The sequence below is a fragment of the Perognathus longimembris genome, chromosome 8 (assembly GCF_023159225.1).
Source record: "Perognathus longimembris pacificus isolate PPM17 chromosome 8, ASM2315922v1, whole genome shotgun sequence".
Classification (NCBI taxonomy): Eukaryota; Metazoa; Chordata; class Mammalia; order Rodentia; family Heteromyidae; genus Perognathus; species Perognathus longimembris.
This window is the reverse complement of record NC_063168.1, coordinates 48,290,706-48,313,735: the sequence shown is the minus strand read 5'-3', so window position 1 is coordinate 48,313,735 and position 23,030 is coordinate 48,290,706. Positions and strand designations below refer to the sequence as shown.

The 23,030-nt window shown below is 40.0% G+C and overlaps 1 protein-coding gene across 4 annotated transcripts in view; it reads left to right on the top strand.

Annotated features, from left to right (window-relative positions):
• Positions 1–2,721: 2,721 nt before the first annotated feature.
• Ppm1b (protein phosphatase, Mg2+/Mn2+ dependent 1B) overlaps positions 2,722–23,030 on the top strand; it is a 71,325-nt gene continuing 51,016 nt past the window's right edge. For 2 of the 4 annotated variants that reach the window (XM_048353009.1, XM_048353008.1), the window contains exon 1: positions 2,723–3,118. The gene's annotated coding sequence lies outside the window, so the exon portion shown is untranslated. Of the gene's footprint in view, positions 3,119–23,030 lie in introns of all 4 variants that reach the window. The other 2 variants (XM_048353011.1, XM_048353010.1) reach the window with 2 other exon arrangements.

The window sequence follows — 23,030 nt, the reverse complement described above, 5'->3', positions numbered from 1 at the left end:
GGAATAATCAATAATATCTAAGCATTGGCCCACCTACATTTTTTTTTTTTTTTTGGCCAGTCCTGGGGCTTGGACTCAGGGCCTGAGCACTGTCCCTGGCTTCTTTTTGCTCAAGGCTAGCACTCTGCCACTTGAGCCACAGTGCCACTTCTGGCCATTTTCTGTATATGTGGTGCTGGGGAATCGAACCCAGAGCCTCATGTATATGAGGCAGACACTCTTGCCACTAGGCCATATCCCCAGCCCTCACCTACATTATTGAACCAAAGGCATATGAGAAGGAAATCAAGCAAGAAATTGCTGTGTTGCCTTTCAGTTGTTCCTTGGGTTCCCATGATAAAGGTATCCAGGTGTCCTCATGCTTTCATCTTCAGCATGGTTCCTATTTTGAAAGTGGAGGTTCCCAACCCTCTTCTCCTTATATTAGGTGTGCCAGGCAAAAGCAGTGAGATTTAAGGATCTACTATATCATTTAAATAATAATACTTCCTGAGAACTATATGATCCCCTAATGATAATGAAGAAGACAAAGGAATGGTAATGCCTAAATAAGGATATTTCCTTTTCTTTATTGACCTGCCTTCCCCAACATGCTGGAATGGAGAGAAAATAAATTTACTTTTGGCTGTATCCATTACCTGTCATACCACAGGGTCTCAAATACCGATGTGCATAAAAATTACACTGGGAAATATTTTAAAATTTTAATTTCTCCCTGGGTTCAGTCACCAGCACAATACATCCATGTACCCATTCATAATACATACCCAACAAAATAAATAAAATATATATTTTTCTGAGCTTGGTCCGAGTTCTAGATTTTGCAGGCATTACCAGATCTAGGAATCTGTATCCCTGTGATTCTCCTGCTAGTTGTTTATTCACCATGCTGGAAGGAATACTATCCAAAGCAAACTTTAGTAGGTTAAAAAAGGAAACAAATCCTGAATTGAAATCTTATTTCTGCATGGCCAGAAACGTCCTATTCTTAAATTTGCCCTTTTCTCTACACTGGATTGCTAGCACTCCCTTAGGTCTAAGCTTAATTGTCCAAAATTAACACTAACAATACTGTGTGTGTGTATCTTTTACACTTTTTGTTTCGCTTTGGGAAACTAGCCTGATAGCACTTTCTAGCTTCATCGAATTGCCATATTCTCGTTCCTCTGCCTGTTGGCCTCCTATAATTTATTCTGGAATCCTCTTCTTGGTTGGGCTTTTTTTTTTTAAGCAATTCTTGATAAACTTATTCACAGATGGTGATCCTTCTTATCACCATCCCCACATAAGTTTGAACGATCACTTAACCGTCTTAAACACTGAATCTGCATAGCCTTACATTTGTATCTCCAGCGTTAGTAACATAGCAGCCATCGCTTTTTAACTGTGGGATGAGCCAGTGGAAGTCAGAACCAAAGGCGCAGTGTAAAAAAAAAAAAAACACTAATGACTGAGACACAAAAAACAGCCAAAGGCTGGACACCAGGCAGTGGGGCACAAAGAAGTAAAAATAATCTCCCACGTCACAGAAGCCTTCTGAAGGGATTACCAGCCTCACTTTCTCAAGTAGCTCTTCTACCTCAAAGGACGCTTCAATTTCCCGCCCACTGTCTCCCCAGCAGGAGTCGGGTCCGGCAGGTATCTCAGACCGGCGATTCTGATTGGTCAGCGATGATTTCATTGTTATGAAACATCCGGGCCTTTCTCCTCCCGAATACACCTCCTTTGGAGCCCGGCCCGCCCCCAGTTTCCCTCTCCCGCGTGCACTCTTGGTGCGCCCCACCCGTGGCTAAAAGCAAAACAACCACTTCGTGCCAGTTCGATTCTTATCCGCCGCTGCGTTATCCCTCCGCGACCGAGGAGAGGCATTTACTTCCTCCAATGAGGGGCCAAGGAGTACTTTGTAAGCCAATCAGTAACCAGACCCCTGCAGTTCCGGGTGGGGCTAAGCCTCCACACCTATAACTGGACATATCGTTGGCTCCTATATGGCGCTTGATTAACTCGAGGATTAGAGGTCAAGAATAAGAGAGCCCGGTTCTCGAAGAACAGGACGATCTGAACAGACTCTCTGGGTTTGCTCATCTTCGAAAATTATCCAGTTGCTTTTCAGATGCTTCCCCGCCTTTTGCGCGTTTTATTTAAAAAAACAAAAAAAAGCCAGTGTGGCGGACTTGGAAATTGGTTCGTTGACGGACACTTACGGAAAGCCAATGACCGGTTCAAACCATCATTTGAACCAATAAGACAGGGGAACGGCTGGGGCTGGGTCTCTGCGAGGTGGATCGCAGGTGGGCGTAATTTGACTGACGGCGGGCTCTACTTATGGCTGGTTAGGGTGGGCTGGTCCGTGACGTCTAGGAGGTAGAGAACCTAGCGGAGGCGGCGCTGAATCAAGTAAATGGTAATGAAAGGTTGGGTCTTGCTCTGTGGGCGGTGTTTGATGGATAGTTGACCTTGCCAATTGAAGGTGGTTACTGATGCCCAATGGGAAATTAGCGACTCGGAGGCGGGGCCGTATGGGCGGGCAAAGTGAAGTACAGAGGCACCTGGGGAACCGAACTGGGTGGGAGCGGGAAGATTGACAGGCCTCCCAGCAAGTCGCAGGCGGCGAGAGGACTCGCGCCGCCCCAACGGGTGGGCTCTGGGGGCGGGGCTCTCTGTGGGGCGGAGAAAGGCCGGGGTGCGGGGAGGGGGTTGCAGAAGGATCCGTGCGGCTGCTGCTCAATGGCGGAAAAGCCGCCGGTCCTCTGACTGTTGGTTCCCCTGGCAGTTGCGGGGGAGTTTCCTGCCGGTGCGGCTGGAGTCTCTGTTTCTCAGTGTTCGGTGGCTGGAAGATGCTCCAGAGAGACGAGGCTGCGGCGGAGGAGGTGGCGGCGGCCGAGTCGGCAGCGGCGCTGGGGTGGAGAGAAGGCGGCAGCGGTGGCGGCGGTGGTGTGAGGGGCCGGGCGGTGTAAACAGCCCCGGAGCCCGCGGAGGCGGTGGCCGAGATTTTGAGGGCGAAGCGGCCGCTGAGGCAGGGTCGCGCCTCCGGAGGAAGCCCGGGCTGAGAGCAGCGGGAGGCTCAGCGCGGGCGCGAGCGAGACGCCCTAAACGTCGTCTCTCTCCCTCGCCCCAGGTAAGGCCGCTGGGCGCCCGTCGGAGGCGCACCGCCGAGGCCCCGAACCGTTTTCGGATGCCACCGGGCTGCAGCCGTGGCGCCTGCACTGCCTCGGCTCGCGGAGCGGGACACCGGGCCTGGCTTCGGGATAGGCCCCTTGCCCGACCGCCGCCTCCGCTTGCGAGGGGGAGAGAATAGAGTTTGCTGCGACGCCTGGAAGTCGACGGCTTCCCCTTCCCTGCTTGAACCCGCCAGCATCTCTCCCCACGTCCGGAGCTCTTCCCTTCCCGGTGCTTGAAAACGCCACCTTTCTGCGTTGTGCCCTACTCGGCTTCTGCCCTACTCCGCGCTCCGCTTCACTTCCTTAAGATCTTTCTCGGTTTTCTGCCCGGGACTCTCACCATCTCTTGCCTCCTTGGCGCGTTAAAGTCGTTTTTCTTCCTCGTAAGTCGGTTCCCGGCTTGTCTCCCATCCTTCTGGGATGTCATTCTTAACAGTGAAGTTCTTAATTGAAAGTGCTATCTCATCAGTCAGTACCCCAGATCTACAGGATGCCCGTTAAGAACAGGGTCAGCTTTTTCTCTGAGTCCCCTTTTATGTACTGTCACTCCTTACAAATCATTGTATTATTAAGCGTAGGGTGAAATCATTTTTTTAAATGAAAGGCTCAGTGAAGGTTAGAAAGAATTGTCCCTTTGTTTTGTTGAAGTTTTGTGACCTTTAATGTCATTTTAAGCTGATCTAGGACGTTTGCTCATCTTATTGGCAAAAATGCTTCCTAAGGCTAGTCAAGCTTTTCTAAAAACAACTCGGAAACTTGAAAAGAAATATGAACAACTGGGAAGCTGTTTGGTTAAGTCACAGTTAAAAAACTTTCAAAGCAAGATTCACATGTTTATTGTATCAAAATAAAGTTGGCAGGAGTCTTGTGAAAGGATTATTAGGGAATTTAACAATGTTATGTAGCTATTTTGGGGGGAAAAGCATTCTTTTTCTGTTACCAACAGTTTACAACTACTGTGATGTGAGAATTACTGAGGTTTATTGTGGGATTAACACAGGAACTCTTTTTTTTTTTTTTAAGCTACTGCATGGATGGAGAAGTGGTAAATTGTTCAGGGAAGACAGTGTAAGTCACAGTATGTTCTAGGAGATGAGAAACATGCCATGGACACTGAATGTTAATAGATATTATTTCATTTACTTTCTCTGTTGTGCAATAGCGGAGTTCCTATTGTTGGCCTACTTTTAAATAGAGCATTTCTAAATAAATAGACTAGTTATTCTAATTTTTTATCTAGGGTATCAACTTTTAAAAAATATGTAGTTGAAGTGATACTAGCATGGTAATCTTAAATATTTCATAGGCTTCCCAAATGTATTTTGTGTTGTTACAATAGAAGAGTTTAAATTTAGTATTTAGGACAGCTGTCTATTGTTGGCTTGTCTATGCCTTTGTCTTTTTTGTTTCTGCATAGTTCTTTATGTTGTGTTGGCATAGAGTAGTGTTTTTGTTTGTTTGTTTGCCAGTCCTGGAGTTCGAACTCAGGGCCTGAGCACTGTCCCTGGCTTCTTTTTGCTCAAGGCTAGCACCCTACCACTTGAGCCACAGCGCCACTTCTGCCTTTTTCTATGTATGTGGTGCTGAGGAATCGAACCCAGGGCTTCATGTACATGAGACGAGCACTTTACCACTAGGCCATATTCCCAGCCTCAAGGGTTTTGTTTTGTTTTGTAATATTTTCCCAGCTTCTTGTACATACCTTTTCCATTTGTTGATGAGGTCTTCCTCCTTCCTTCCCCCCTCCCCCTCCTGTCCCTGTCCCTGGCTTCTTTTTGCTCAAGGCTAGCACTCTACCACGAGTCACAGCACCGCTCCTGGATTTTTCTATATATGTGGTGCTGAGGAATTGAACCCAGGGCTTCATGTATAGGAGGCAACCACTCTACTACTAGGCCATATTCCCAGCCCCAGGTTATTTTTTTTTTTAAGTGACCAGCAGAGGAGCTGGGAATGTGGCCTAGGGGTTGAGTTTGATTCCTCAGCACCACATAGGTAGAAAAGGCTAGAAGTGGCACTGTGGCTCAAGTGGTAGAGTGCTAGCCTTGAGCAAAAAAAAAAAAAAGAAACCAGGAACAGTGCTCAGGCCCTGAGTTCAAGTCCCAGGACTGGCAGGAAAAAAAAAAGTGACCAGCAGAGCTTTCAACACCTGTCATCTAACATTGGGTGTCTGATTTCTGTGGAGACTCCAGAGGTAGGAAAGAAAGTCTTTTTTAGCATGTCAGGAAGTACTGTTTTGTGAGTAAATCACATAATTACTAAATCCCTTAAGATTACATCATATGAAGGAATGGTAGAGTGTCTAAATAGCTGTGCTTCTAAGAACAACAGATTCACAAGTTTGATGCGGTCAGAAAAGTAGCTCTCATTGAAAATTACAATTTCCTGTAATTAAACTTTTTTAATGGAAACTTGAATAGTGATACAGATCGACTTTTTTTGGCACTCTTGAAAGAGTACAATTTACTATAGTATCATTTAGCGAGTATGGAGATTCATTACAACTGATTGAGCATACACCCTTCTTACATTGATTGGTAAACATTTATTGTATATGTTACTTGGTATGAATGGTACATCTTTCCATGCTCATAGGTATTAGTTACATATATAATCTATATTTTATGGATGTTTATATGTGTAACTATGTTAGAGTATTTTGTAACATTTGCCTATCATAGAAATTAGTAATGGAATGTAATATTGGTTTTTCATCCTCACCACTATGGGTGCTAAGACAGGGGCGGGAAGATTACAAGGTTGAGTGAGGGCAGCTTTAGCTACATACTGAAAAAGAAAAGTAAGAAATTCTTAAATATTATATGAGAATCTACATTTTCTGAAAACCAATGACAGACTAATAAAAGTGTGTGTGTGTGTGTGTGTGTGTGTGTGTGTGTGTGTGTGTGTGTATTTGCCTGCCTGTCCTGGGGCCTGACTTTGGTTGGGTGCTGTCCCTAAGCTTTTTTGCTCAAGAGTAGCTCTCTATCACTTGAGCCACAGCTCCACCTCCAACTTTTTGCTGGTTAATTGGAGATGAATGTCTTCCCAGATTTTCTGCCCAGACTGGCTTTGAACTGTGATCCTAACATCTCAGCCTCCTGAGTAGATAGGATTACAGGTGTGAGCTTCTGGTGTCTGGGAGGTTTGGTTTTTTTTCCTCTTTTATTTTAATTATAAAATTTTAATAGAATTTACTCAAGGAAATTTAGAGGAATATGGTATTTCTTGTTTTTCAGTGATTCAGTGATTTGCCCTTTTTTTTTTTCTTTAGTAAACTAATTTCAGATTTGGAATGAAGCTGAAGACATTAGTTATATATTAGCAACTTTAATGTAGAATGAATCTGAGAATCATATCAGTAGAATTACTGATTAAGAGGATTGATAGTTGAAGATATGTACAAGATCCCTGGAAATTGCATAGCCTCTAAATATGTAATTTCAACTATATCTCACTTCATTCTATTGTACGCATATAGTAAAGGTAAAATAGGGTAGATTTTGTTTTTTTGTGGCAAATACTTGATAGTATAGGATGTATAAAAAAACAACTGGTTAATCAGCTTCAAGCAGCCAACCTAACAAGTACAGGTGAAGAGATAGTTAAGTGAGTTTTATAATCTGTATTTTTTAATTGAAGTGTTCACTCTGATTTAAAATAATAATTTTGGTCTTTTTTTCTAAAGTATGTCACTATCTTTGATTAGTTATTTTGGTATCTTTTTACAATTAAAACATTTCTAGTACAATTTAATCTCTTTGTGTTGACTTGGCTTGAGAGAGATTTTTTTTTTTAGCATTCCTTCTGTATTCTACCCCATAATGAACAGCACTCTTTAGACCAACTTAGTGATCTGACCTGGTAACTGAGTTGATGTTATGATGAAAAGAACCTTTTACCAAATTTTGACCATGTTAGGAAGTTTTTTTTTTTTTTTTTGGCCAGTCCTGGGCCTTGGACTCCGGGCCTGAGCACTGTCCCTGGCTTCTTCCCGCTCAAGGCTAGCACTCCGCCACTTGAGCCACAGCGCCACTTCTGGCCGTTTTCTGTATATGTGGTGCTGGGGAATCGAACCTAGGGTCTCGTGTATCTGAGGCAGGCACTCTTGCCACTAGGCTATATCCCCAGCCCCCTAATGTTAGGAAGTTTTTCAAAAATATGTTGTACCTATTTCTCAGACCATTAAAATTACTGAGATTTAATTTTTAGTAACATCTAATGTCCTAGATAGCTCATATTTTACAATTTTTTTTTTAAGATTTCAGGGTTATTTTTCTTCAATTTGATTTTAAATAGCAGACAGAAACACTTTGCTTCTCAATAATGCTATCAGGAGACAGAAGAAATCATAAGGAAATTTCTTATTTTATTAGCTAGCGTGTCAACCATCTGTAATTACTTGCTATTTCTTGGCATAACATAAACTTTTTCATAATGATTCTTTTTGTAATAATTTGTTTAACTTCATAAATCCAGTAGTTTAATCAGCTGTCATATTTTAATATTATTTGGTATAACCAACCTAATTTAACATAGTTTGTAACATTGAAAGTACAGTTTATGTTCAGCACTGGTGGCTCATGGATATAGGGTGGCTCATGCATATATTCCGAGCTACTCAGAGAGCTAAGATCTGAGGAAACTAGCCTAGACAAAATAGTTCATGAGACTTCTATCTCCAATTAACAAAAAAGCCGAAAGTGGGACTGTTGCCCAAGTAGTAGAGTGCTGACCTTGAGTGAAAAAGCCAAGTGAGATCCTGAGACCCTGAGCTCAAGTCCCAGTACTGACACATACACAAGAATACAACTTACCAGGTTATAAAGCTTTTATAATTTACCAAATGTTTGTGGTGAATACTACAGAATTCCTTGTCCCCTACCAATGAGCTATATCCTCCACTATAGCTTACCTAATACTTTTACTAGTTTAACTTGCTAAAAATAAAATGGATTTGAAGTTTTAGAGAATATTGAAATGTCATTAATCACTTGGTAATTTTGAGGCTAACCTCAAGCAAGACAAAACAATAACAAGCAAAAAAATGAAGATTTTTAGTTACTGGTTTTGCCATGATTTTTTTTTACTTTATTGTTATTTTAGAGATAAGATATAGAGGGGTTACCTTTAAATAAGTTAGGTAATAAATACATTTCCTTTCATTTCAGTGTCATCTGTTCCCTTATTCTCTCCCATTCCTTTCCTCCCACCTTCACCCACGAGTTGTATAGTTCACTTTCATCAATGTCCAGTGTACTCCCTTGGTGTACCTTTTTTTTTACCCTTTTTCCTCGGATTCTGTGCCCTCAATGTATGGACAGTTTGCTTTGTATCTTTGTAAACAAAGGATTCAATTAAACATGCTTTGATACTAGAAGTTACCTACTAACTTAATGAAGAGCTTAGCTTTTCTTAGTGATGGCACCATTTACAGCTTATAGGTGAGAATAGCATCTGTCTCTTGGATTATTACGATTTTTGTCTATGTAGACTACATGGATTCTGTGTTGTAGAGTGTTCTTTGAACCCTGCCCTGTATAATAGCAACAGAAAAAAAAACTTTTTTATAAAAAGTTACTGAGGATTGAACTCATAAGCCTCATGCTTGATCAGCTTGCTTTTATGACTAGTATTCTACTACTTGAGCCATACCTCTAGCTTAGCTGCTTTATTTTGGCCAGGGAGGCTTGAAATCAGGACCTAGGTTCTGTCCCCTAGCTTTTTTGCTCAAGGCTTGTGCTCTAGTACTTGAGCCACAGCTGTATTTTGGCTTTTTGCTTGTTAATTGGTGATTGGATTTTCCTGTCCTGGCTGGCTTTGAACCTCAGTCCTCAGATACCATCTTCGTGAATATCTAGGATTACAGGTGTGAGCCACTGTTACCCATCTTCAGCCTAGCTTTTTGATGGTGATGGAGATGGAGTCATCTGGGACTCTTCCCTGGGATGGCTTTGAATTGTGATCTTATGGCTGTTGGCCTCCTCAGTAGCTAGCTGGGTGTGATCTACCAGCACCTGTGGAAATTTTTTTTAATTGGCATATATTAAATTGTACATCATAATGAGTTTCATCATGACATTTCCAAATAGGCATATGATATACTTGAATCATTTTCACATGCTCTATTACTCTTTTTACCCCTCCTTTTCTTTCATCTCCTTTAGTAGCCCCTTTAACACTTCCATTAGCTTAGTTTTGTTTTGTTTCTCTATAGCTTCCACAAATGAGAGAAAACACATATTTGTCTTTGTAGGACTGGCTGGTTTCACTCAATATAATCTCTAGCTCATCCATTTTCCAGCAAACAATAGAGTTTCATTCTTTTTATTTTTTGACAGCACTGGAGTTTAGACTCTTGTGAGACAGGTGTATACAACTTGAGCTACTCTCTCAGCCCTTTTGCTTTTAGTTACTGTTCAGATAGAGTATCATATATTATTATTGGTTTTTGTCTGGACCTCAGACTCTAGTCCTCTTATGGTTTCCTTCACAGCTGATATCACATGCATATATCTCACCATATGCAGCTTATTGACTGAGATTAATGGACTGATGGAGAGTGGGAAGGTCTCACTAACTTTTTACCTTTAACTACTATTCTCCAAATCTTTTTTTTTTTTTTTCAGCTCAGGGTTTCCCACTAACCAGGTAGGTGCTTTACCCCTGAGCCACACCTCCATCCCTTTTTTTGCATATTTTTTAAGATAAGGTCTTGCTTTGCTTGGTTGCATGCCTGAACTGTGTAATCCACGTATGTTAGGCTTTCCATTGTTACTGGTATGATGGGCATCTGTGACCAAGGCCAGCATCTTCCCATGAAGGTGGAATCTTACGGACTTTTCTGTCTGTGCTGACCTGGAACCTTGATCCTCACAGTCTAAACCTCTTATCAGGCTACAATGACAGGCATGTTCCAGTGGGCATGTACCCAGTTGTCTGCTGGGTTGACTTGGAACTGTGATCCTCTTATCAGCCTCTCAAATACGCCATTCTTTTTTTTTTTTTTTTTGCCAGTATGGGACTTGGACTCAGGGCCTGAGCACTGTCCCTGGATTCTTTTTGCTCAAGGCTAGCACTCTGCCACTTGAGTCACAGCGCCACTTCTGGCTGTTTTCTATATATGTGGTGCTGGGGAATTGAACCCAGGGCCTCATGTATACGGGGCAAGCACTCTTGCCACTAGGCCATATCCCCAGCCCCAGCAAATACGCCATTCTTAATGGCTCAGTAAGACTATTGGTTGTACGATATATACATTTCCTTTGCCCATTTCTTATTCCCTCCTTTCTTCTTTCTTCCCCTGCTTCCTTCCATCCTTTTGACTCTGGTGTTAAACTCAGGTCCTAGAGCTTGCTAGGCAAGCAATCTACCACTTGAGTACACCCTAACTCTTGTATTTTATTTTTGAGATAGGATCTCCTTAACTCTGCCAGTATTGAGCTAGAATTCAGGATCCTTCTGCCTTTGGGTAGCCTACTTCTCCCAGAACTGGGATCATAGACATGCAAGCCCTACTTTTGTTTTCTTGCTGATAACCCTTCTCACTGGAAAGAGGTAGAATCTTAGTATAGTTTTGATTTGCATTTCCCTCATAGCTAAGAATGTTAAACTATTTCTCATGTGTATTAGAAATTTGTACTTCATTTGAAAAGTGATATTGTTTATTTGCTTACTTGTTGATTGCATTTTTTTTCTTTTGGTATTTAATTTTATGAATTATTGGTATACTCTGGATATGAAACCCCTGTTGGGTGAATATCTGACAAGCATTTTCTCTATTGTGAGGCTGTTTTATTTTATTTATTTATTTTGCCAGTCCTGGGCCTTGGACTCAGGGCCTGAGCACTGTCCCTGGATTCTTTTTGCTCAAGGCTAGCACTCTGCCACTTGAGCCACAGCGCCACTTCTGGCCATTTTCTATATATGTGGTGCTGGGGAATGGAACCCAGGGCTTCATGTATACGAGGTAAGCACTCTTGCCACTAGGCCATATTCCCAGCCCCCTTTTTCTATTTTAGTAGTCTCATTTGTCAATTCTTACTTGGTTTACTGAGCTGTTGCCCTGTTCACAAAATCCTTGCCTATGCCAAAACTTGGATTATTTCCCTTGTATTGTCCTCTAGTAGTTTCAGAGTTTCAGGTCTGATCTATTTCGAGTTGTTTTTTGTTCAGAGTGAGAGATAGGGATCTAGTTTCAGTCTTCTTCATGTGGATAGTCCAGTTTTCCCAGAATCATTTGTTAAAGATGAAGTCTTTTTTTTTCCAACATAGTTTTTTTGTTTGTTTGTTTTTGTTTTACTGGGAATCAAACCCAGGGCCTTTATAATTTCACCTAGACAATCGCTTGGGTTCAATCTCTAGCACTGCAAAAATAAACAGTTTGGGATATATGTGTAAAACTGTTATTTGTCTTTGAAAAAGACTTCCTTGCTATTTCTGTGAGATATATCTGGAAGACTAGAGGCTGATCAGTACTGTGTGGTAATAGTGCTGATGACTTTTGGCTACTAATTTTGTTCTCTGGATATTTGACAGTTTTACTAAAAGATAACTTTTAAGGTCAATTTGTAAGCTCAAATTGTATGTTTAGCACTGCTTCCCTTAATCCATAGCTGTAGTATGAGATTTTTCCTGCAGTATAAATGTCTGCATATTGAACTTACTGTGAAACAGGTGTTTAGTTGCTGTTTTCTGTAGCTTCTGTAGCTTTCCTAGTGACGGTACAGCTTGGCTAAGATACTTCTTCCTGAGTTTGCACAGACATTAAATATTCAGGATAGCTTGTGAATCTTTGACCTTTTGTTTTAATTATTAATGATCTCTTTTGCTTTTTTAAGACAGAGTTACATGGAATCCTGATTGCTTCAGTGAATCAAGATTGTTTTTTTACTTTAAAACAAATTAACTTGTATTTATTTTAGTGTTCCAATATAAAAATGAACAATAGCGTCATTCATGACCTAAAAGACCTCATTTATTGAACCTGAGTAAGCCTTCAGATACATTGGGGGTAGGAGGGAGTTGTTGGGGATTGAATCCAGGATTTTGACCAAACTAGCCATGGTTCACATACTGAGCTTCTGTCCCACAGTCCCTTATGTTTTATTTGATAGATATTACGTTTTTTTTTTTTAAAGAATAGTAACTGCTGTTTATTGCTCTGAGGAAGGTAGAAATAGAAAATTCTTTGATAAATGAAACATTTTTTACATATACATCTAATGTATAAACTATAATTCAGTTACATTCCTTCTGTTCCTACAAATGGATTAAACATTCAGTTTAACTGGTGATTCATTATTCTTTTAGTCTTTAGATACTTGGAAGGGAAATGTCTTACTAAGTCACAAAGCAGAATTTTTTTATTTTATTTTATTTTTTTGGCCAGTCCTGGGGCTTGGACTCAGGGCCTGAGCACTGTCCCTGGTTTCTTTTTGCTCAAGGCTAGCACTCTGCCACTTGAGCCACAGCGCCACTTCTGGCCGTTTTCTATATATGTGGTGCTGGGGAATCGAACCCAGGGCTTCATGTATATGAGGCAAGCGCTCTTGCCACTAGACCATATTCCCAGTCCCAGAATTTTTTTTTGTGTATGTGCCAGTTCTGGGGCTTGAACTCATGGCCTGGGCACCATCCTTGAGCTTCTTTTGCTCAAGGTTAGCATTCTATCCCTTGAGCTACAGAGCCACTTCTGGCTTTTTCTGTTTATGTGGTACTGAGGAATTGAACCCAGGGGTTCATGCATGCTAGGCAAGTACTCTACCACTAAGCCACATTCCCAGCCCATTACTTAAGTTTTTATTAAGGTTTTTGATGTTTCATGGTATAAAATGTAAGGAGACTTAAGTTTATTATTTTTCTTTTCAACCATTCTCAAGTATTTTAAATCATAATGTAAAGGTAAAATAGTTTTTGTTTTGTTTACCTTTGTGCCAGTCTTGTGGCTTGAACTCAGGATCTGGACGCTGTCCCTGAGCTTCTTTTGCTCAAGGCTAGTGCTCTATCCACTTGAGCTACAGCACTATTTGCAGCATTTTCTCAATTGTTTTTTGGAGTCTTATTGTTTTATGGAGTCTTGTGGGCTTTACTGCCCAGACAGGCTTCCAACCTCTGCTCTCAGATCTCAGCCTCCTGAGTAGCTAGGATTACAGGTTTGAGCCACCAGCTCCAGCAATTTTATTCTAATACATCACAGTTTCAGTTAGTATCCTCCCATTTTTGATTTTTGCTTATAAAGTAATTTGTAAGGGTAGCAGATGTTTGGAAGGATTAGGGATGATTTAGATTGCGTTATTGAGATTACCCTATATCTTGACTTCTCAATGATATCTTTATACTTGTTCAGGTTATTTGTTCTTTTCCTGTTCTTTTGCTTTATATTGGGTTTTCTGTCTCCATTCTTTTTTAATTTAAGTAGGGAGTGATTACCAAGTTTGGAAACATGAATGGATATAATTGTTACAATATATGTTAAATACCTATTTTCAGATTTTATGGTCAATCTGGAAAGGGAGATTCATATAGGTATATCATTGTGGTTTTGTCCAGATTTATATTGCATAACCAAAATTATGTAGTCAAGTATAAGGCATATTTTGAATATAAAGGATTAGTGATGAGAGGGCTGGGAATATGGCCTAGGGGTAGAGTTCTTGCCTCACATACATGAAGCCCTGGGTTCGATTCCTCAGCACCACATACATAGAAAGAGGCAGAAATGGTGCTATGGCTCAAGTGGTAATAGAGTGCTAGCTAGCCTTGAGCAAAAAGAAGCCAGGGATAGTGCTCAGGCCCTGAGTCCAAGCCCCAGGACTGGTGCAAAAAAGAAGAAAAAAGATTAGAGATGAATAATTAATTATAGAGAGGTGGACTCATTAACCTTTCTACGTATGTGTGTAAATTTTTGTATATGTGTGGCAGCACTGAAGCTTGAATTCAAGGCCTTGAACTCTAGCTTTACATTTTTGCTCACAGCTGGCATTCTGAGTCACACCTCCACCTCATTAATTGGAGATTGTCTTGAGGACTTTTTCTTTCGGGGCTGGCTTCAAATCTGCATCCTCTGATCTGTCTCCTGAGTCATTGAGTCATTGGCACCTGGTTAATGCTGAATTTTGAAGATGGCTTAAAGTGTTTTAATATCGTAAAGATAAAGGGATATTTTAATTCATTGTTGGATACGCTGTCTAAAATGGCTCTAGAAAAGTTAGATAGGAATAGTTTTAGAAATACACTTTTTCCCTCGCTGTTTGGAGATTAGGAACTTCTAGTTCAAAGTTTTAGCAGAATAACATGTTTGGGTGAGGGTCCTTTTTCTGGTTTGCAGATAGTCATCTTGTATCCTTACTTGGCAGAAACAGCTACAGAGTTCTCTTTGGGTCCTTTTTTTAAAATAAAGGAACTAAACTAAGTCCTGAGGGTTCTGTGATCCATTTGTCTTCCAAAGGACTCAGATCCTAACACTATTTCTCTTGGAATCAAGATTTCTGAATATATGAAAGAGGGTGGGGCAGGAAGGAGTTATATTCAGTCTAACTTTTTTTTATATTAGTTAAATGTCTGCCTTAATTTAATGACTTCACTCTTTTAACATAATGCTTTTTTCCCTGACCATGGAGCTGCATCCTAGCTTCTGAATTTCTCTTTTGTGGAAAGATTAGGTAGGTACCTTATAAAATGTTCTTCATTCAAAATTCTGTTTGTTTCCAATTCTTTTTTTGTTTACACAAACTTTGGGACTATAAATGCAGCTCAATAGTAAAGTTGTCTAGCCTGTGTTAGGCCTGAGGTTTGATAACCAGCCCTGCAAAAACATTTTTTTCAATATACTCTGTGCCTTCTGTAAATGATAATGATAGGTTTGATCTATCTGTGAAATTCACATTAAGCTTCCTGTAGATAATGCTGTTTCATATTATATCACTTCAGGATGCACATAATAGTCTCTGGTACTATTAACAGTGCTAAGTTTGATTAGTGCCTTAATAGTGGTGACTGCTAAATGTCTCCCACAAGAAGGAACATTTTCTGTTGTGATTACCAGGTAATCTGTGGCATATTTTGTTACTATAATAATCCATTTCCTTTTAGACTTTTGTTTATTTGTTTTGTTTTTGTTGCCAGTCCTGGGGTGTGGACTCAGGGCCTGAGCACTGTCCCTGGCTTCTTTTTGCTCAAGGTTAGCACTCTACCACTTGAGTCGCAGCGCCACTTCTGGCTTTTATCTATATATGTGGTGCTGAGGAATCGAACCCAGGGCTTCATGTATACAAGGCAAGCACTCTACCACTAGGCCATATTCCCAGCCCCTCCTTTTAGACTTGTAACTTGTTGGATTAACTGGTCCTCTCTCCTTCCTTCCTTTCCCTTCCTTCTTTTTCCCCTCCCCTTTTCTCCTATTTTGTGGCAGGACCTTGGGCTTGAATTCAAGGCCTCCGAATACTCTTCCTGAGCTTTTTATACTCAAGGGTAGACTCTACCTCTTGAGCCACTGCTCCACTTTAAGCTTTTTTTTTTTCCCCTTCGTTTTTGGTGGTTAATTAGAGATAAGAGTCTCAGGTTCTTTCTTGCCCTGGCTGGTTTTGAACCTCAGATCTCAGCCTCCAGAATATCTAGGATTAGAGGTGTGAGCCACTGGTTCCAGGCAAGAGCAACTTAACATTTCCAGTACCAGACTGAGTTCAAGTCCCAATATTGTGCGCGCGCGCGCGCGCACACACACACACACACACTCACACACAAATTTGCTCCATATCAGTGCAGTCCTACATAAATATAATGTACTTTAACATTTTCTAGTAGCCACATTAATAAAAAGAAATAGTTAATTTTGTTTTGTTTTTTTGCCTGTCCTGGGGCTTGAACCCTAGGGCCTGAGCACTGACTGGCTTCTTTTTGCTCAAGGCTAACACAGTGCCACTTCTGGCTTTTTCTATATATGTGGTGCTGAGGAATCGAACCCAGGGCTTCATGTATATGAGGTGAGCACTTTACCACTAGGTCATATTCCCAGCCACAGAAATTGTTAATCTTAATAACTCTTTAAAAACATTTAGATCTCAAACATTTCAATATGTAAACAATAATACTTAATATTTTAGTTGTTTTAAATATTGAAGATCTATTTTGTACTTTTCACTTACAACAATTCTCAATTTTTTTAATTTAATTTTTATCAGTTGTGGGGCTTGAGCTCAGGGCTTGGGTGCTGTCCCTGAGCCTTTTCACTCAAGGCTAGCACTCTACCACTTTGAGCCACTGTTCTACTTCCAGGTTTTCTGTTGGTTAATTGTCAATAAGACTCTCAAGGACTTTCCTGCCTGTGCTGGCTTCAAATGGCAATTCTTATATCTCAGCCTCTTTGGTAGCTAGGATTACGGGCACGAGCTACCAGCACCCAGATGAAATCTCAATTTATTAGGAACATTTCAATTTTTTTTTTTTTTTTGCTAGTCCTGGGGTTTGAACTCAGGACCTGGGTGCTGCCCTTGAATTTCTTAGTGTTCAAGGCTAGTGCTTTACCACTTGAGCCACACTGCCGCTTCCTGCTTTTTCTGTTTATGTGATACTGAGGAATGGAATCCCGGACTTCATGCATGCTAGGCAAGCAGACAAGCACTCTACCACTAAGCCACATTCCCAGCCCTGTAATTTTTTTTTTTTAGGTAGTTGTACAAAGTAGTTACCATTCAACAAATCAGTTTATAAGTACACTACATCTTGATCAATGTTACCCCATTTTGTGGTTCTCTCCCATCCTTCCCAACCCATCCCCTTCTCTCAGTTTTCAAATTCTTCCAGCCATGTGTGGCCTGCCATCCGGCTACACAGCTGTTCTCTTTTCCTCCATATGGTGGAAATATTTCACTGTGACTTTAATTTGCATTTTCCTGCTGGTTCTCCTCAGAATTTTATGTTTTCCTGTTAGTATGAGGGCACTGAACATTGTATATTTATTGGTCATTGAATTTTTTCATTTTGTGCATTTATCTTCATTTGCCATATTTTGTTTTCCTGATTTTTCTTTAATGACTAAATCTCATAGGCATAAATGTAGGATTATGTTGCCATTAGAATACAGGTAATGCATTTATGTAATCCTAGGGATTTCTTAGATTTTGTGTGCTTAAAGTGATAATGCTGATTAAAGATTTCAGCCTAAAAACAGTTGTAAAATTATCCCAAAAGATATACACTGAAGTGAATGCTTGAATGGTAGTAATCGTGTTGGGGAAGGAAGAGGTAGGGGTAAGGTGATTTCATTATGCTTTAAACAATCCTTTGTGTATATTTCTTCATGAATTCTTTAATATATTTTGTTTCATCTTGCTGATCTTTCCCTAACCTGAAACCTGAGGAACATAGGAAAAGCTGTGCTAAATGGATTCTAGTCTATAACCAAAGATGTTCCCACAAAAGGCTATCAAGACTAGACTGATAGGAAATAGGAGCGGCTTTATGGGCATCATAAACAGGTATAAATTCATTAGTGTACCTTTGCAGTAAGTGGGTGTAATAGGCTAGGCGCTTTAAGTGTGACTTAACAGCGGTAAAACTGCTAGAACTCAAAGATTGCTTGTGTTTAAAAAATAGATTGGAATATGAATGTAGTTTGGGTGTAGAGGTGGTGTTTAGTTATATTGTATTTGAAGATATATACCATGGACAAACTTAATGTTTGAAATGTAGGTAAACTTCATCCTAGAAGTCAGTATAGAATTGTGTCAGATGCTGTGTTTGGGTTGAAGGTTAATTATATTATAGCTCCTGAGACTTGAACTTATGACTTGGCTGCTGTCTCTGAGCTTTTTGCTCAAGGCTCTACCACTTGAGCCATGCTTCACTTTTTTGGGTGGTTTAGTTGGCTTTTTTTTTTTTTTAATTTAAATTAAAAGGTTTTTTTTTTTTTTTTTTTTTTGCCAGTCTTGGGGCTTGGGCTCAGGGCCTGAGCACTGTCCCTGGCTTCTTTTTGCTCAAGGCTAGCACTCTACCACTTGAGCCACAGTGCCACTTCTGGCCTTTTCTATATATGTGGTGCTGAGGAATGGAACCCAGGGCTTCATGTATACAAGGTGAGCACTTTACCACTAGGCCATATTCCCAGCCCTAATTTAAATTTTTAATTGTAATAACAATAAAGGTGATGTACAGAGCAGTTACAGTTATGTAAGTCAGGTAATGAGTGCATTTCTTTTTGGACAATGTCACTCCTTCTCTCTAGTTGACTTTTTAAAGTAGTTTATTGGAGCTAAGAGTCTCGTGGACTTTTCTGCCCCAGCTGGCTTTGAACCGCTGTCCTCAGATTTCTACTTCCTAAGTACCTAAGATTACAGGTGTGAGTCACTGTGCCTGACTGAAGGTTAGCTTTTAAAGAGCAGGGCAGCAGTCTCTTCAGCTAAGGGAGCTGAAGGAAAAAGGATAAGCCAGTGATTCTAAGTGTTTTAAAAATCAGTGTACATGTAAAATATTTCTAGGAGGGAAAGATTATCAATGAAGTGAATTACTGTGTTACAAAGAAAGCCTCCTTCTTAGGACCATACTGATAAAAGGGCTAATTCTTCCAAGCTGTTTGACCGTTTCACCAGAAATATTGGTACTGAAATGGCTATACATCATGATACACATATTCTAGATGTGTTTGACATTCTACTACCATGTTCCAGAACAAATTCTTTTGTAGGTCTTAGGACTGTGACTATGTGTGTTAAAAGTATAATCATGTTCCATCCCATTTCACTAATTGCTTATAAACACAGTACTAAAATAGCTACACAGTCAAGCCTATAAATAAAATCTTCTCTCAAAAACTCATGAAACCTGTACTTTTATCTTTTTTTAATAATCTGGATTTTTTTTTAATTTGGAAGGTAAGACAACACAAAGAATAGTTAGAAGTCAACCTATGTGTCCCTGAACTTGCTTTGTTCTCATTTCCTAATTGAATAATTTATAAGGGAGTAGGAACAGTTATTCATTACTGGGCTTCTTTGCTACAATTATATAAAGATATTCTGTTAGTGTGTTTGAAATCAGTCTTGTGGAAAAATGACTAAGTATAAATCATAATAAAATCCAATGTTTGCAATATTAGTTTTATCATTAAGGTAGTTAAATACAGATAGAAATATGAAGGGCTGGGAATGTGGCTTAATGGTAGAGTGCTTGCCTTGCATGCATGAAGCCCTGGGTTCGATTCCTCAGAAATATGAATTCCCTCTGGTTTCAGTACATTGTTTTCTGTGAGCCAAATACTTTAAAAATGTTGATTAATTTTTCTTTCTGGAAATCACTTATTAATGTTCTAATTTTTTATTTTTTTATTTTTTGGCCAGTCCTGGGGCTTGAACTCAGGGCCTGAGCACTGTCCCTGGCTTCTTTTTGCTCAAGGCTAGCACTCTGCCACTTGAGCCACAGCGCCACTTCTGGCCGTTTTCTAGATATGTGGTGCTGGAGAATCGAACCCAGGGCTTCATGTATATGAGGCTAGTTCTGTTGCCACTAGGCCATATTCCCAGCTGTTCTTTATTTTTTAAAGAAGTTGTACATTGGAGTTTCAATTCCACAGGTCAATTGTGTGTGTGCTGTGTACCTTAATCTGTATCGCCCTTTCCATTGCCTTCTCCCATCTTTCCCCATCTCACCCATGCCCTCAAGTTATGTAGTTCAACTTTTACATACTGCACATTGATTATAAGTAATGACTTACTTGCTCACCTTTTCTTCTCATGTATGTTCCTTCCCAAAACAACAACAACAACAGAAGTTTCAGCTTTCTGGTATTTATTTTATTAAATGATTTTTTTTAGTTGTTCAGATGAGTTACATCATTGGATTCCTCCCCTTAGTATAACATCCTCTAGTCATAAAATGGTAAGCTTTTTTTTTTTTTTTGCCAGTCCTGGAGCTTTAACTCAGGGCCTGGGCACTGTCCTTAAGCTCTTTTTCATTAAGGCTACCACTTGAGCCACAGTGCCACTTCAGGCTTATTCTGAATACGTGGTATTGAGGAATCGAACCCAGAGCTTCATGCATGCTAAGCAAGCGCTCTACCACTAGGCCAAACTCCTGGCCCCAAATGGTCAGCTTTGAATATACCTGGGCATGCAGGTAGCTGAAAGATGTTTTCGTAGGCTTTCTCTAAGTTCATTTAAAATTCAAGGTTGTTTTAAAGAGCAAGTAAAGGGAAAAATAAAGCAGCAACAACAAAAACACAAAAGACAAATGCAACATGCATGGACCTCATATTGTATACAAAGTGAAAGAAACTAGGCACAAAGGAATATATGTAATATGTATGTAATATATGAGGCAAAAATCCTCCTACAGACTGAAAGCACACCAGTGACTGCCATGAATCAGGAGATGGAGAGATCCACTTCAGTGGGTTAAGAAGTTAATTTTCAAGTGATAGAAATGCTTTGTATTGTTATGAGTGGTTATACATTTGTAAGAATTCATTAAACTCTATACATAGAGTGGATGCATTTTATTATTTGTCAGAGCAAAACCAAATCACAAAGGATCTTCAGCAGGGTCTTCTGCTGAACAGCAGAATGGAACTTTATGGATTGGATTCACATCTAATAATGTTTTCGTCGTGAAGTGTGACTATAAAGCAGTTTATGCTAGTGATAGATTCTTTGCAACAACAGCATAGGTTTAAAGCAGTGTAATATAGAATACTATTTAACCTGTTCTCTTTGTAAAACAATTTCAATATCATAGTTGGAGTCTCAAATAGTTTTAAACTTAACATTTCAGATTTGTATTACTCTATTAGACTAGGCACTAGATATTGTTGCTGAGTTTCACAATAATGCTAATTATTATGTACATTTTATACTTTCCTGAATTTTGACTGAGTTCATATACTATTTTTGCCTTTTTTTTTTCGGCCAGACCTGGGGTTTGAACGCAGGGCCTGGGCACTGTCCCTAAGCTTCCTTTGCTCAAGGCTAGCACTCTACGACTTAAGCCACAGCGCCACTTCCGGCACTTTCTGTTTATGTGATACTGAGGAATCGAACCCAGGGCTTCATGGATGCTAGGCAAGCACTCTTACTATTAAGTCACATTCCCAGGCAAGTTTTGCCTTTTTTATTTCATTTAAATCAAGTCACAGAAACTACCTGGGGTTTGAACGGAGGGTCTCGTACTTCCTAGTATAGTGATCTACCACCTGAACCACCACTTTTCAGCCTTTTAATTGTCCTTTGGGGACAGAATCTCACTCCTACCTTTGCCTGGGATAGCCTTGAACTTGTGGTCCTTGTACCTCCATCTCTGAGTAGCTGGGATTATAGGTGTGTGCCATCATGCATAGATGCTACCACCTCAGGCTTGAATATATTTGATTTTGAGAAAATATTGAAACTTAGGATCTCATTTATTATTTTTTATATTCTATATCATTTTTTACTGTTTTTGAGATGAGGGCTCTCTGTAGCCCAGGCAGGCCTACAATACTTCCTCAAATTCCTGATCCTCTTGCCTCAGCTTCTCAAGTGCTGGGATTATAGGTGTGTGTGACCAATCCAGCTCTTGCCATTTCTTTTGAAAGTAATTTTTAGAGAACTGTCTTAAAACATAGTGAGCAAATAAATTTAAATAAATGGATGTTTCATTTGTAAGTGTTAGACCAGGCATCTGTTAAAACCAGAAGTAATATTTATTTTAGCTAAACAGTTTCTGTGTTCTACATATGTGTTTATATGGTGTTTTCACACTCCATAATTGAACAGGAGGGCAGGAATGGTGGTGATAAACTACTGTTTGAAAAGGAAATGGGTATTAATGACTTATTGTTATAGTATTACTGTGTCGAAGTGAAATTTTACTGAAACGTGATTTTTTTTTATCTTTAAGTAGTTGTACAAGGGAGGTCATTTAACAAAGTTACTTGAATACAATGCATTTTGATCTTCAACAATCTCATCCCCCTTTGACCCACCCCTTCCTTTACATGTCTCAGTTTTGTGGTATATGCAATGAGTTCTTGATTGCATTCTCCTCTGCCCCCCTAGCCCCTTGTCCCACCCCCCCCATGCAAGTACCCAGTTTTTGGTGATTGTTTTGTTGGCTTTGATTTAGTCTTTATAAAAAGTTGTACTATTTGAGATTTCCATAGCATCTAATATAATTCATTTGGAATTGCTTGCATATCACCCATAGCATTTACTTATAGATTAATGGATGTATTCTATCACTGCTCACGAGAGAAACCATGCAACCTTTGTTTCTCTGGGTCTGCCTTAATCACTTAATATAATTCTTTCCAAGTCTTTCCATTTCTTTTTGAATGGTACAATATCACTGTATAAATTCCATAGTGTGTGTCTGTATGCTACATTTCTTGATCCATTCATCCACTGAGGGGCATCTGGGCTGATTATGTACTTTGGCTGTGGTAAGTAGCACTGCAGTGAACATGGTTGTGTTGGTGGCTTTACTTCAGCCTTGTTTGTGTTCTATTAGATAGATGCCCAGGAGTGGTATTGCTGGACTATAGGTAGTTCTAGGTTTAGTTTTTTTGAGGACCCTCCATACTGCTTGCCCCAGTGGTTGAGCAAGCTAAATTCACACCAACAGTGTATTGGAGTTCCCTTATAGCTGCATCCTCACAAGCATTTGTTATTGTATGGTTTCTTGATAATGTCCAGTCTAACTGAGATGAGGTGGGATCGTTTTTTTTTATATAGCTGTGTTCAGTTTTTTTGGTTAGCTTTATAGCATTTTTTTTTTTTTTTTGGCTAGTCACAGGCTTGAACTCAGTGCCTGACCTCTGTCCCTGAGCTTTTGTGCTTAAGGGTAGCACTCTATCCCTTTGAGCCACAATGCCACTTCTGGTTTTCTGGTGGTTAATTAGAG